At 45.0% G+C, this 12,854-nt stretch overlaps 1 long non-coding RNA gene across 1 annotated transcript; it reads left to right on the forward strand.

Annotated features, from left to right (window-relative positions):
- Nucleotides 1-2,060: 2,060 nt before the first annotated feature.
- On the forward strand, nt 2,061-6,675 carry LOC140213009 (uncharacterized). Its single transcript, XR_011889940.1, has 2 exons — nt 2,061-2,365; nt 6,430-6,675. It is a non-coding gene; the product is annotated as an uncharacterized lncRNA (long non-coding RNA).
- The last annotated feature ends 6,179 nt before the right edge of the window (nt 6,676-12,854 follow it).

The following is a 12,854-nucleotide window of genomic DNA, read 5'->3' on the forward strand; positions in this document are numbered from 1 at the left end:
CGATTTCAGGAGGCGAGCATCACTGCCAACATAGACACTCCCAACACTTACCCCGTGAAGCCTACGCAAGGGAAATTCCTTCCCTGGGTTCTCCCATACTGGATGGAGCCAGATGATCACGTGATGAACACGTCAGGGGCCCCACTTACTTTCTCTCTCTCCCTCTCTCGCACGCTTTTGCTGAGTGGCGGACTTCCGGTGACGGTCTGGCGCATGAGCGGTTGCGTTTGTCTTCTTTCACACAGCAGACGATTTTGCGTGCCCCGCATGAGAACACCTGATTAGCGGTGTAAGTCCCACAATTCCAAGCACTGAGGCAGACGCGAGAGAATTAAAGAGCATGATCGCGGCGCTTGAACATGGTATAAAAGGACATAGTTACGTTCTCTGTGCCCGCGAATGCATGACGTGGGAACAACCAGACGAAACGGGAGTACATATCTCTTGCTACGGTATAGGAAGCAAAACAAAACCACGCAGACATTCTGTTTGCATGTTTTCATAGGTCTTTAAAGTTTAATTCGTGTATTGATGCAACAAATTAAACTAATAACTGATGTTCCCTTGTATAATTCTTGAAGTCACGTGTCACTGTGAGGGACGTCACTGCACTGCCATGTACGTAGGCGCACTTGTGCGATTGACGTCGACCCTTCGGTTGGGAGCGTGGCGCGCGCGGGGAGAAGGGCAAACGGTCTTTGGTTTGAAATGTAAGGTCTCTCTTCGGTGCATAGGGATGTAATACTTAGTATACACGACCGTTAGCGAGCATTGCGCTGGTCCACTCGATATGGCCATACCCAGGGAGGGGCACTTCAAATATATCAAGGTGTTGCAGCGAACGCTTTGAACCATTTTAAAGGTTGCCTGTGCTAGTTTATGAGCCGGTCTACTCGAAGCGGCGGACACTACTTGCGCAAAAAATTGAAAAGCAAGATCGACTAATATAGCAAGAATCCACTAATTAATTTTTATCTAATTATCTTATGACCCATGTTGCAATTTACAAATTCTAGCAGTGGACTTCGCAAGGCGGATCCACTGGAGCGAATTCTCAGGATGGCACCAGTTTCGAAATATAAATTGCCGAACTTTACGGAGAAATGCACTGGCGTTCCAGGTACTTGTGCGCTTCAGTGCATGAAAGTACGTTTTGTCAACAAATTAACTGGAACGCCAATGCATTTCTCCGCAAAGTTCAGGAATTTGTATCTCGAAAGTGGTGTCACCTTGAAAATTCGTTCCAACTGGATCCGCCTTGCGAACTCCACGACTGGAATTCGTAAATAGCAATATCGACCATATTGTAATTAGTTAGAAACCAAATTAGTGATTTATTTCATTAATTAGTAGGTTTTGGATTTCAATTCCTTGTGCAAGTATTGTCCGCCGCCTCGAGTATAGGCCAGCTCATGAACTAGAATTGGGATATCTGCCAGATATCAGATTTAAAGATTTAAATATTTTAAAGGCAGCATTTAAGGATTTTCGAAAGTGTTTGCAGAAACACCCTGTATAAAGCTAATCTTCGACATTCTGTCCGGAGATTTCGTTAATGGATCTTAAAACTGCGCAGTATGTCTTCGAGCTTCGCGCTAGATCCAGCTGCGCGGTAAATGTGCCTTGCATTAAAAGAATGATGAGCGAGCTCTCACCTACAGCTGAAATGAAGGCAGCCACTTCTCGCTTTCTGGAATGAAAGTCATTAAAGGTACTCATCCAGCTGTTTTGAAATGCTTTAATATCTTCTGATTCAGTAAAATTACACCAAGACGATTTTCTTGCTCTTCTTTCGCGAGTGGGAGAGCAGACATTTCGACGCTGGTATAACAGACGAGTTACTTGTATTTACTGGTTTAATCCGCTCAGTCAGCATACTGCACTAAGATCGTTAAGAATTCTTATCTGCTTCTGTAGAATATTTCCACCTGTTTCTTTTGTTTTTGACTTCTTCCATGAAATACGGTTGCTGTGGGTCAAAATTAGCCGTTGTGAAGAGTTTAGGAACCTGTTTTTTAGTAGACGGCCGAGTTAAAAGAAAAGGGTTTATGTCCTTATGGTGGCGACCATAAACCACGTTTTAAAAACTTTATAATAAGTTGTTGATTGTCCGATGAGCGTTAAAGGCAGAGCATCTCAGAAACGGTTTACCGCCAGACCGCGTTCTCCATGACCGTTAGCTGGCTCACGGCATTGCGAAGACCATCAACTGGGAATGACGCGGCCATTTCATTGGCTAAAGGCAAAATATTTACTATGTGCGACATACGTTTTTCTATTGTAGTGCTGTTGGCTCTGTGGGTCAAGCTTGTTCAGTTGTCCGAAGAAAAGCGCCGTGTTGTCCAGGTTTCCGTCAATAATGCTGGCAAGTAGTTTTGTTTTTAGATTTCACTTCAACCAAGAGTCCACCGCCATGAATTCGCGCGCCACGTACGTTGTCAGAAAATGATAATGAGGAACATTAAGGACCCAGTTTTCTTATTTGTTAGAATTTTATTTCTTCGTTGCTTTATTGAAGTATTGTAGACGGTGTCGGGTGGCTACTTACGCCCGCAACTCAGCCATGGAATGAAGAGATAAAAAGACAGCGCTAACGAGACGGCGGTGTGGGGATAGTAAACCGCAGTAGTCGATATTGGAGGCGAGGTTAAGCAGATTAAATTGAGTTAAGCAGTCCAAGTAAGGCGTAGGGCAGGTGATCGGTGTCCCAGTAGATTCAATGAGCCAAAGGTAGGGTTGCGCAGTGGATTACAGAATGGAATTAGGGAATTCGTTGGCGTGTGGTGATAACAGCTGGTGCCATACACATAATATTGGAGGTCACTGGGTGAAGCATTCGCCCTCCAGTGAATGTAAAATCGGCTGATGGTTAAAAGCAACTCAAGCGATCTTAAGGAAGCGTTTCCTTTTGCAGGGGGCCTTCACAATGAAAAACTTAACGTTGCAGGCATTCTTAGCAGAAGTGGTTACTCTAGTTGTACGTAGTGTTTGTTCAACAGCTTTTTTTTATTGTCAGAATCCCTAAGCAATTTTCTTTTTAGATGCGTGACAAAGCAGCACATTGAGAGCGACGGAGATGGCTCGTAACCGAATGCGACAAATTAGAAGAGAAATAAGCTTTGGCAGCTGTGAAAGTAATATTTGTAAGACAATATAATAGCGGCTGTCTTCAGTGTGCTGACTTCGTAATTTTCCTTTTCATTATATTTATGCGTGCATGTATTTCCATTTTAAGGCGATAGCTTATAAAACCAAGTTAGCCGGAAACTTGAGCTGAATGAACCTCAGTGAAACAGTACCGTGCATTATAGGCTGCGCGCTCTGGTATAGTGTGCGCCAAATGACATGACTGAGAGTTCTGGGTATCTGACAATGTGTATTGTTCATTTGTTATCGTGAATACTTCTCAACTGTGCTCTCCATCGAAGGAATTCTCTTGGCCACACTTCTCTATCTGTCGGTGATGTCACGAAAACCCGACGGCGCTTGTGCCGAAAATTTCTCGGTTTGCTCAGGCTGAGGGCGACTACGTGCGACGTACCTGCTCCTGGGAAAGCAGTGCAACATTTCTTAGCGCAAGAATAGGAGCAACGCTCTTGTTCTATAATTTTCGTGAATATGAGCCATGGTGTCGTGCGAGCGGGAATTCGTCGCAGTTAAACATAAATGTAACCACCTGAATAGGTGGTTACTGTCGCTATTTCTTGCAGTGCGTGCCCATTCTGACGTCAACGTTGTTTTCACGAGCAACGGTTGTTTGTTCCACCGGACCAGTTTCGGTTGCGGCGCAGCGTTTTTTTTTTTTTTTCTATTGCTCACGTAAAATTGTGCCTGCGTGCTGTGTGAATTGAGTTATGCTACCTGTGACAAGATTCGCAGCCAATTTAGAAACGATGGCATCCCTTATTTCCGAGTTTCCGCTCGCGGGGCTCGAACTCCTGCTTTCTTGTTGATCGTCGCATCACTATCATATTTTGCAGTATAACAATATGCCAGAAGGCGTAGCGCTTAGCCGAAATACCATCGACAGCAGGGCAGATGATTCAATTGGTGGGGCGAAAAATAACTGAGACGCTGCACCCTTGTGAACTGAGCGTAAAGACCAGAGCCGCGGCGTTTGGGGTAATTAGATTGAAATAAACCTTTTTTCGCAGAATCGCGCGCAATCTGAAACGGAACCATCGATAGTGCTGGTGAACACTGGGAGGGCATGATTGCTACCGTAAGAAATAGCTCGAAAATCCGGTCTCAAGTATTCAGCTTGCGTATAGCGATGCTTTGTGTGCGGTAACCTACGTGAAGGTGCATATTCTCCCATGTTAATGATTATTAGTGGTCTTTACACTAAGTAGTAGTATAACAATAGCGCTAATTTATTATTATTCTTTTTGCGTGCTCTGCGTCTGAAGTTGGTACCTTCATGTGCCTTTAAGTACACTCAAGCAATGCGGGACCGTATTTGCCTAGAGAATCCCGAACGTCTAAGACGAAATGCCGGTTCTGATTTAGATGTGTAGATAGATTTTATTGATGGGAAAGACTGAGGGGTCGGCCTGAGCTAGTCAGCTCTAGTGTGCTGCTCTGCACTGGGGAAGAAGGAAGGGGAGTGAAGGTGCTGGGATTGATGATGATGATAAGAGAAGTGGTGAGTGCTTTTGTAAATTAGACGGTGGCCATACTAAAACAACTCGTGTACTTTCATGTCTTGTACAAACTTCAACAGGGCTCGAGTTGTCCGCATTGAAGTTGCAGTTAGGGCCATGGACCGAGAACAGCTTCCTCCAAGAGAGGGCTCTCTATGTAACTAAGTATTTTCTCGCGTCCCTGGCTAGCAGAAGGATGGAGCACACGTCTGTACATTGGAAAAGAGGAAGTTCATTTATCAGCATGCTAATTTTCACATATTGTAGTTACATAACCACTCTTTGTCTGAAATTACGGCCACAGCCTAGAGCGTTTGGATGTGCTGGATATTTTCCTTAAGCTTGGTAGCAGTATCAATATTAGTGGTCTTTTTAAGGGAAATGTACACTTCGTTGCCATTATGTCCGGCACTAAAAGCGCCGGGTCTGTTATACAAACTGCAACTAGGCATCTAGCACAGCATAACAATTTTTAATCTATGTTTCACTCCTGCATATTTTATGTCGAATAATTGCGGATACCCATCGCAATAAATCAGTACCTTTGTATTGAGGACGAGATGAGCTTTGTAAAAAACCGTTTGCAGAAAAAGCAGGCTTTGTCTTTTATCTTGCTCAAAATGACCCCGATCAGTGTAGGAGGATCGGATTAAAAGCACAACATCAGTGGTTTGATTCAACGCCCTTATTTTACAAACGCCTTCGGATGAGCACTGTGGTAGGATCCGCGTAGAACGGCCATCTTACTCGGCAAGCTTCATACAAGGTTCACCTCATGATATGGAAAGGCCTAAATATTTCCCCATCGTCTCATCTCATACCGTGAAAGTAAAATTTACTCAACGTTTTCTTTATTATTTTGTGTTTTGAACTCGGCTTCATAATCTTCAAATCCAGTTCCCCAGCTCTGTGCAGAGTATGTCAGCGTTCCTGTGTGAGGTGACAAATATATCCGCCTTCCAATGAAGAGTTTCTCTCTTTCTCCATCTGGTCAAAGAGTATCAAGACGTGAGGAACTGTAGGAAAAATACTACGTGTGGAGCCCTTTATGTGCCCTCAATCAACAGATTACTCTCTATGCGTTTTAGTACTCTCTATGCATTTTACAAGTGCTTTAATTGAGCAATCGCTGAAAAAAAATAGCATTCGTCTTGCTTCATTGACAAAAGTTGTAACTAGGGAAGCACAAAATGGACAACAATGACGGATAGGTCGTAACGTTCAAAGCTCCTTTTCAATGAACACTGTAGTCATTCATTTAGTGCATCCAGCAATGGCCGGCGTTCGAGTTGCATGATAAAATGACGACAATTAGGCAACGGTAACGTGCCAGCGATAAACAGTTCCACAAGCAGCAAAATAAAGATTTCTTTTCGCGTTCTTGTTTCTTATCCAAGGAGACTGCACTTATCATGGACACTACGTTGTTGAAGGCACGACGTATTATCTTAATACGCCTTGCGAGCGGTGGGTGTGCGCAGACAGGTTCAATTATACAGACGGATATCTGCATCGCTTCAGGTTAGTTATTTTGTTTCCTATCCACGAAAGAGCTGCCAAGAGTCGGGTCCCGCAAATACTCTTCACTGAATAATTTTTTATGTCTAACAGGAGAACGTTAAATATTGTGTGCACAAGTGCTGGCATCTCTACTAACATAATAGAATAATTTCTGGCCCTCTAGGTCGGGCCCTCTGACGCGTGGAGAATATGCATGTTGTTTTTCGACGCTACTGATATTTCGTATTGTTGTTGCCGTACGTATATAAGAGAGTTCAATTTTCAGCTGCCCGGAACCCGACCCACCAAGGCGGTTCTGCTGGCATGAAGCAGGAAAAGGCAAATACCCGGCCTGTTGTCCAAAGGAAGTATGCCCCGTCCAAGTAAATAGTACGGCAGTCTCACCGAGTACTCTCCAACAAGTTGGTGCATCAAAAAATGTCACCACAAGCCAACGAAGCAAGCTAGGACGAAATACAATTAAACCTTCACTTAGAGACTCTATTATGAATAAAGAGTACCTGAATTACAAGCGTCCATATTCGTAGCACAGCTTTATGGCCATTTATTAAAGGGACACTAAAGGCAAATAATAGGTCTGCGTGGAGTGTTTAAATGCCATTCCAGAAACCTCGCAACGCTTGTGTATTGCCACGAAAATACATAGTGTACGAGAAAATTGCGCCTAAAGGGTCCGAATACCTTTTCCGAAATTCAAATCACCCGCTACCCAACCGACCCGCCGTGGTTGCTCAGTGGCTATGGTGTTGGGCTGCTGAGCACGAGGTCGCGGGATCGAATCCCGGCCGCGGCGGCCGCATTTCGATGGGGGCGAAATGCGAAAACACCCGTGTACTTAGATTTAGGTGCACGTTAAAGAACCCCAGGTGGTCGAAATTTCCGGAGTCCTCCATTACGGCGTGCCTCATAATCAGAAAGTGGTTTTCGCACGTAAAACCCCATAATTTCTTTTCTACCCAACCGGGGGAGTGGTGACGTCGCATACGCCATCACCGCCCTTTGCTGCCGTCGGCATGGAGGAAGGAAACTTATGAGAGGCCCTGACGTCACTCTTTGTGAAGCTAAAGTGAAGCCGGAAGTTGGCGTTGCTCGTGACGTTGGCCCGCCTATCGGGCCAGCTCGCCTCTCTTGTTTACATTTCTCGCGAAACCACGCCGCGCTGCGCGCAACCGGGCTGCTCGGAGGCGCGCGCTCCGCGGCATTACTAAACAATCGCGATGTCTCATTGCATTACCGTTGCCGAGATCATGTTAAAAGAAGTTCATAATGAACTTCGCAAATTGGGCCGTGAGGTCGAATAGACTGCTTTTACCGGCTTTTATGAAAATAAACGTGCCTTATAAGGCCAGCCCACTGAACTGTTCTCATCAACCGCAGGTACCGGCCGCTGCCCAGTTCTTGCGTGTTTTTAAAAGAAGGTCACCTATCGCTGCCTCCTACTTACTTTTCTCTGCTTGGGCTTCCTGGGGCTCTCAGACGGTCTTGCAAGCTAGATGTCTGGCGATACGAAAAAACTGTATGCATTCTCACTGCACTGCAAGAACGCACTGGAGACACGTATACGACACACCGACCAATTTGGAATTTATGAGCGCAAACACATCCTCGCTTGAGGAATAGTCGTGCTTTACTTAACAAAATTCAGGTGGCCGCGCATCACTACAACAGCGCGCCGGCAAGGAGGCAGAGTGTCATTTCTGACTCCGCGCTTAGATTCATTGACTGCGGCCTGAGGTGCCCCCTTACCACGTTAGAAGCATCACGTAACCAAAGTTTTGCGATAGCCGACGCACGGTGCAGAACAGTACTTACGCGCGTAGAACCGGCCGACGTGCGACTATGGAACAGCCGTTTGATGTGTTCGCAGGCCTACGTTCTGTGGAGCCTTGCCGACTCTTGCAGCGCATCCGCTAACCTTCACTTCCCTGCGCTGCTCGCGCGCACAGATAGGATACGCCTGCGGTAGGGAGGATTCGTTCCTTAAGTCAAAGCAGCCGATTCTTTCCCATCTTCCAGGATGAAGCGTGGGCTGGCAGGCGCATGGTGCCCAGGGCAGCAAAATGCACATATTCTTCGTAACGCTCAATCAGCATGTGTATTGAGGTACACCTTTGCAGGTGTGCATGAACCTAGAACGCGCTCTGCTTAAAAGACTTCGTGCTGTCGCGAGTACTACGAGGAACAAGCAACAGTTAAGCAACATGTGTTTTAATATGCACAAAAGCAAGTTGTTACTGAACACGAACTATGCATTCATAACGTACGTTCTACGTGCCGCAAATGCACCATATGAGCTGTCAAAAGCAGGAATCACTGACCTGCAAGGCCTTCATTGTACAGATTATGAAACGCATCGGTTTCGGCCTGCGGTGGCACGTTAGCATGACTCCGCCAAAGAGGGCAAAATTTCCCGCGGGTATTCCTTCATCCGTTGCCATTGCCGTGGCGCGGTACTTTGCGCACAGCGTTGCATGCGCGTTAATTTCACGAACTTTAGTTCCTCCTGTCCCACCTGGCCACAGCAACATCCGGGAGAGCACGGCCCAGATAACGCAGCGCTAGAAAACACGGAGACCAACGCAAAACTACCCGCACGGCGCCTTTGCCACGGTACGAAACCTACGGAGCAACAAGTGTGAGCGCACAGAACCATAACAAAGCTACCACTGTGGCCCGAAAGACGTGGCCACTCGAGCAAAAATATAAATGAACAGCAAGAAAAACGAGAATCTACTACGTCATTTCCTCCACACTTTTCTCCTAGCGCGCGGAGTGGGTAGGGCCTCTCCTTAGTTTCCTTCCTCCATGGCCGTCGGTGAGTAAAACGGCGCCCTGTAGACGGCGGCACCGAGCCAAGACAGAGCGGTGGATTTGCCGCTGGAGCTGCTTTTTTTGTAAAGCGGCGCAGACCGTTCGCGCATCCCTCGACGTAACCTGAAAGTTGAAATCACTGCTACTTGCAGTTTGTGAGCCAGCGAAACTCGCGAAGCACTACTCAATAACGAAACTGCTGAAATGCAAAAGCGGGGGCTGCGCAGAGTCGAGCGAAAACGAAACCTTTCGACCACCCGCGTGGTTGTCAAGGGTAATTTCAATTAGTTATTTTTTCTCAAAATGAAATAGAACTGAATAAGTAACATTTTATTTGGTCTTGTAATATAATACAATGTTATATTTTGCGACGTGTGCTTGAGCAGTAATGACATAATTTAAATGAGGAGTGCCTTCGTCATCGGGCATGTGCTTGAATGTCCCAGGGGAGGAGTCTCTCATCATGTCCTGCCTTTACCTCAGTTTGTCGATTACTAAGGCCCTGTTTCCGATAATATTGACGCCTTAGAGATTCTCGAGCACTAATCTATCACTTAAGCTCGACTTAATATTTGCCTTTAGTGTCCCTTTAAATGGTCCGTCACGCTTACTTGATCTCCGCTGTTGGCAGGTCACGCATAAATGTTTCGTTTTCCTTGGGACAATTCGCATAAAAGTTGATTCCCACAATTCAAGGAAAATGCAGAATGAAAATCAGTGAAGCACCAAGTTTACTACCGGCCGATCAGCCTATATTCAATGCAATGACCGTCTGATAAAACACTTCGAGAACGCTTAAGCTTCGCCTGTAATAGTGGAATGCGGTAGCGTTATCCGGCCCCGTTGACGCCGACACCTACACCAGACACTCTTCGCCACGGGGCCCGATAGAAAACAATAGTGGGCCGATCCCAGCGGCAGTACAGGGCAGAGCAAAAGCTGCGGGCAGAGGGCAAAGCTGCGGGCAAAAGGGCAGAGCAATGGCTCATACCACCGTAAGGCAGAGGCTACAAGCAGTCACCCATAAATGGTTCCTACCTCCGTAAGCAAGGAAAAAGGGGTTTGTGTCTGAGTTTCCGTCTAACAGAATTATGTTTTCTTTTATATTCAAATTCCAGTCCGACGATGTCATGTTTGTAGGCTTGTTTAATTTGAACTTTACGAATTTTCTGACACATATTAATTTCAGAAATTCAATTAATTCAGTAACGCCTCTGCGCCACGCGGAGAGGATGCGTGGTGGTGGTTCAGGATTATTTTTTGGGACGGACGACGTCTCCGATACAGGGCTTCCTGCGACACGAGGCCCTTAACGCTACTGCGTTAAAAGTGCGGATAGATTTTGATCACGTCATGAAAGACCCCATAATGGTTGGTCTCCAAGGGGTTTTAGGCTTTGGAAGTATACTAAAAGAAGGCTCAGGAATTCGATTAACGAAACGCCTGTAATATCTTTCGTAATGCTTGGGTGGGTATGGTTTCTTGTGAAGCGGGAAAGGGGCTAACGCGCACATCTGTAACTCCAGAAGCAACTATGAATGCCCGTCAAAAAAACCATGTTGAAGATGGCCTTACGCCAGGGTAACTCCATGATTACTAGGTGCGGGAACATCATGCGACATTGCGAGGACCGTCTGACGCGGATACGCGGTAATGACAAGGATCATGTCAGGCACATCAATGTGTGTAATGTAACATAACTAAAGGGTGCGACATGTCTCTCTTCTCCGTAACGATGTTTGTTTCATGAGTCATGCCTAAAGCGCTTTGTTGTTCTCGCTGTTCGTTCCCACTAGTGTTTTGACAGATCAATTCCTGCGATAGAAAAGAGTTGCTTGGAATTGTTGGTAATAAAATCTTTTCTCCCTTCGGCTTTCGAATTCTAGTCATGACTAGTTTCCATTCGAAACGTTCAATGCCATGAAGTCGGTGTCTTTTCTTTAATGAGTAAATGTGCGTACCGCAGCAGTATATTCATCTGATGTGGCTATTCTTAAAAGCGATCAGTAGTCGGCTACGTTGGGGCTTGTATCGTGCACGACACCTGTTAGCTGTGGCATAAACGTGCTTGGAGAGACGCTTTTTACGAGTATGACGGTCTGTCGGACATTGCACAAACGTACTGCAACGTATTAGCCGACATTTATGACGCTTCATTACTTCTCGGCGCTCCTCTGTGTCCCTCTTTAATTGACCTCGCCACGACACATGACTGATTGCAAGTAAGAATGTAAATGTGTGTTTAACGAATAATTACGGCTGCACCCCCTGTCCGTCTATGTAATCGACACTGCAACAAGGTGAAAGTTACCAGAATAAACATATAACATGACATTCTTTCCGGCTGCTGACGGTAAGAGTCTCAAGCATTTTTTCGTATCAATTTGTCAGTTGCAAGCAAAAGTAAGGAAGTTACAAAAAGAAAGTTAGGCTTATATGTGCCGAAAACATAATCTTATTATGAAGCATGCTGTAGTTGGAGGCTCCGCATGACTTTTGACCACCTGAGGTTCTTTAATGTGCATTCAGTTACGAGGTACGCAGGAATCCTTGAATTTCGCCTCTATCGATATGGGGAGTAACCAGCAACAGAGATTGAAGCAGCCATGGGCATTCTTGCGCAATCAAGACTGAACTTAGCATTCAGGTTCGAAAGGCCAGCAGAAAAATGAAAAGGTGACCTGAGAAGCTAGTCTCTTTAATAAATACTGCCCCACCGCACACGGGAAGATAATAAATGAAAGAAATCGAAAAGATATTAAGATATTGTAGTGCTTCACCTCAAAGAACTGTTTCGAATCATGACATATATATACACACACACACACACACACACACATATATATATATATATATTGATATATGGATTCTCTGAATGATTCATTTGATGAACCGTACCATGTAATTGTGGGGTAGTCCTCTCAAGTAAAAATTTTTTAGTGTTACGAACTCCAAGGGGCTCTAGGAGTCACCTCACTCTCCTGAGCCACCCAAAAGCTTGCCTTAACTTAAGAGGGGCAATGTAATACAGTCTTTATTCGCTTCCTCACGTTATATTCATCTTCTAAAATGTTCATTCAATATTGCCTTAAGAAAGTCTGGAGATTAGAACACCTATTCAGATTCACCGACATCTTGCACTTTGACGAGTGGAAAATGAGGACCACTTGCTTGGCCAAAGGCAATATTCAATCTGTTCGCAAAACAATTTTCGTATCGGCCATCCTTTGGGTTTTGTCTATGGAGCTGTACTTTACCTCAGAAGCAATGTTGGATGCGGAGAACCTAGAGGGCAAATAACGAACTGCTATATGCAAACAATTCTTTTAAAGGAAAAATTGACATTCACCCGAGTGTAATAGGAAGCTCGACAGGAAACACAATACAAGTATCTCATAAAGAAAGCTCTTCAGTTGTGGAGAAATTTGTTCTGGCCGGGGGCGAATTTTGCCTTATTCCAACTTGAATATATATTTTTTAGATCTTCTAATTAGCACTTGTAACTCGCACAGTCGCCGCAGTAGATAAAATTGTACAGCATCACATGCGCTATGCAGATGTGGGTGTGGTTTCTCAGTGCCTCAAGTTATCTGTTCATTTGGATTCATTCCCGTTTGCTTCATTATTCTTATATTTCAATAAAACGACTCTAGCGTCACTGTTTACGAAATAAAGAATGCAAGAGCACAAGAAGGTTGCCCGAAAAGCCGTCCTCTTCCGTTGCATAGTTTCATACACTCAGCAATCATGAATAGATATATCAACATTTTGAACGTGCCTATAGGCTACGTTCTGGATTATTTTATTTTATTCAGCCTCTTTATTTCTTGATTGTTCCATTTATTTCCTTATATACAGTACTTCTTTTGTATGGTAACG

The sequence above is a fragment of the Dermacentor andersoni genome, chromosome 8 (assembly GCF_023375885.2).
Source record: "Dermacentor andersoni chromosome 8, qqDerAnde1_hic_scaffold, whole genome shotgun sequence".
Lineage (NCBI taxonomy): Eukaryota > Metazoa > Arthropoda > Arachnida > Ixodida > Ixodidae > Dermacentor > Dermacentor andersoni.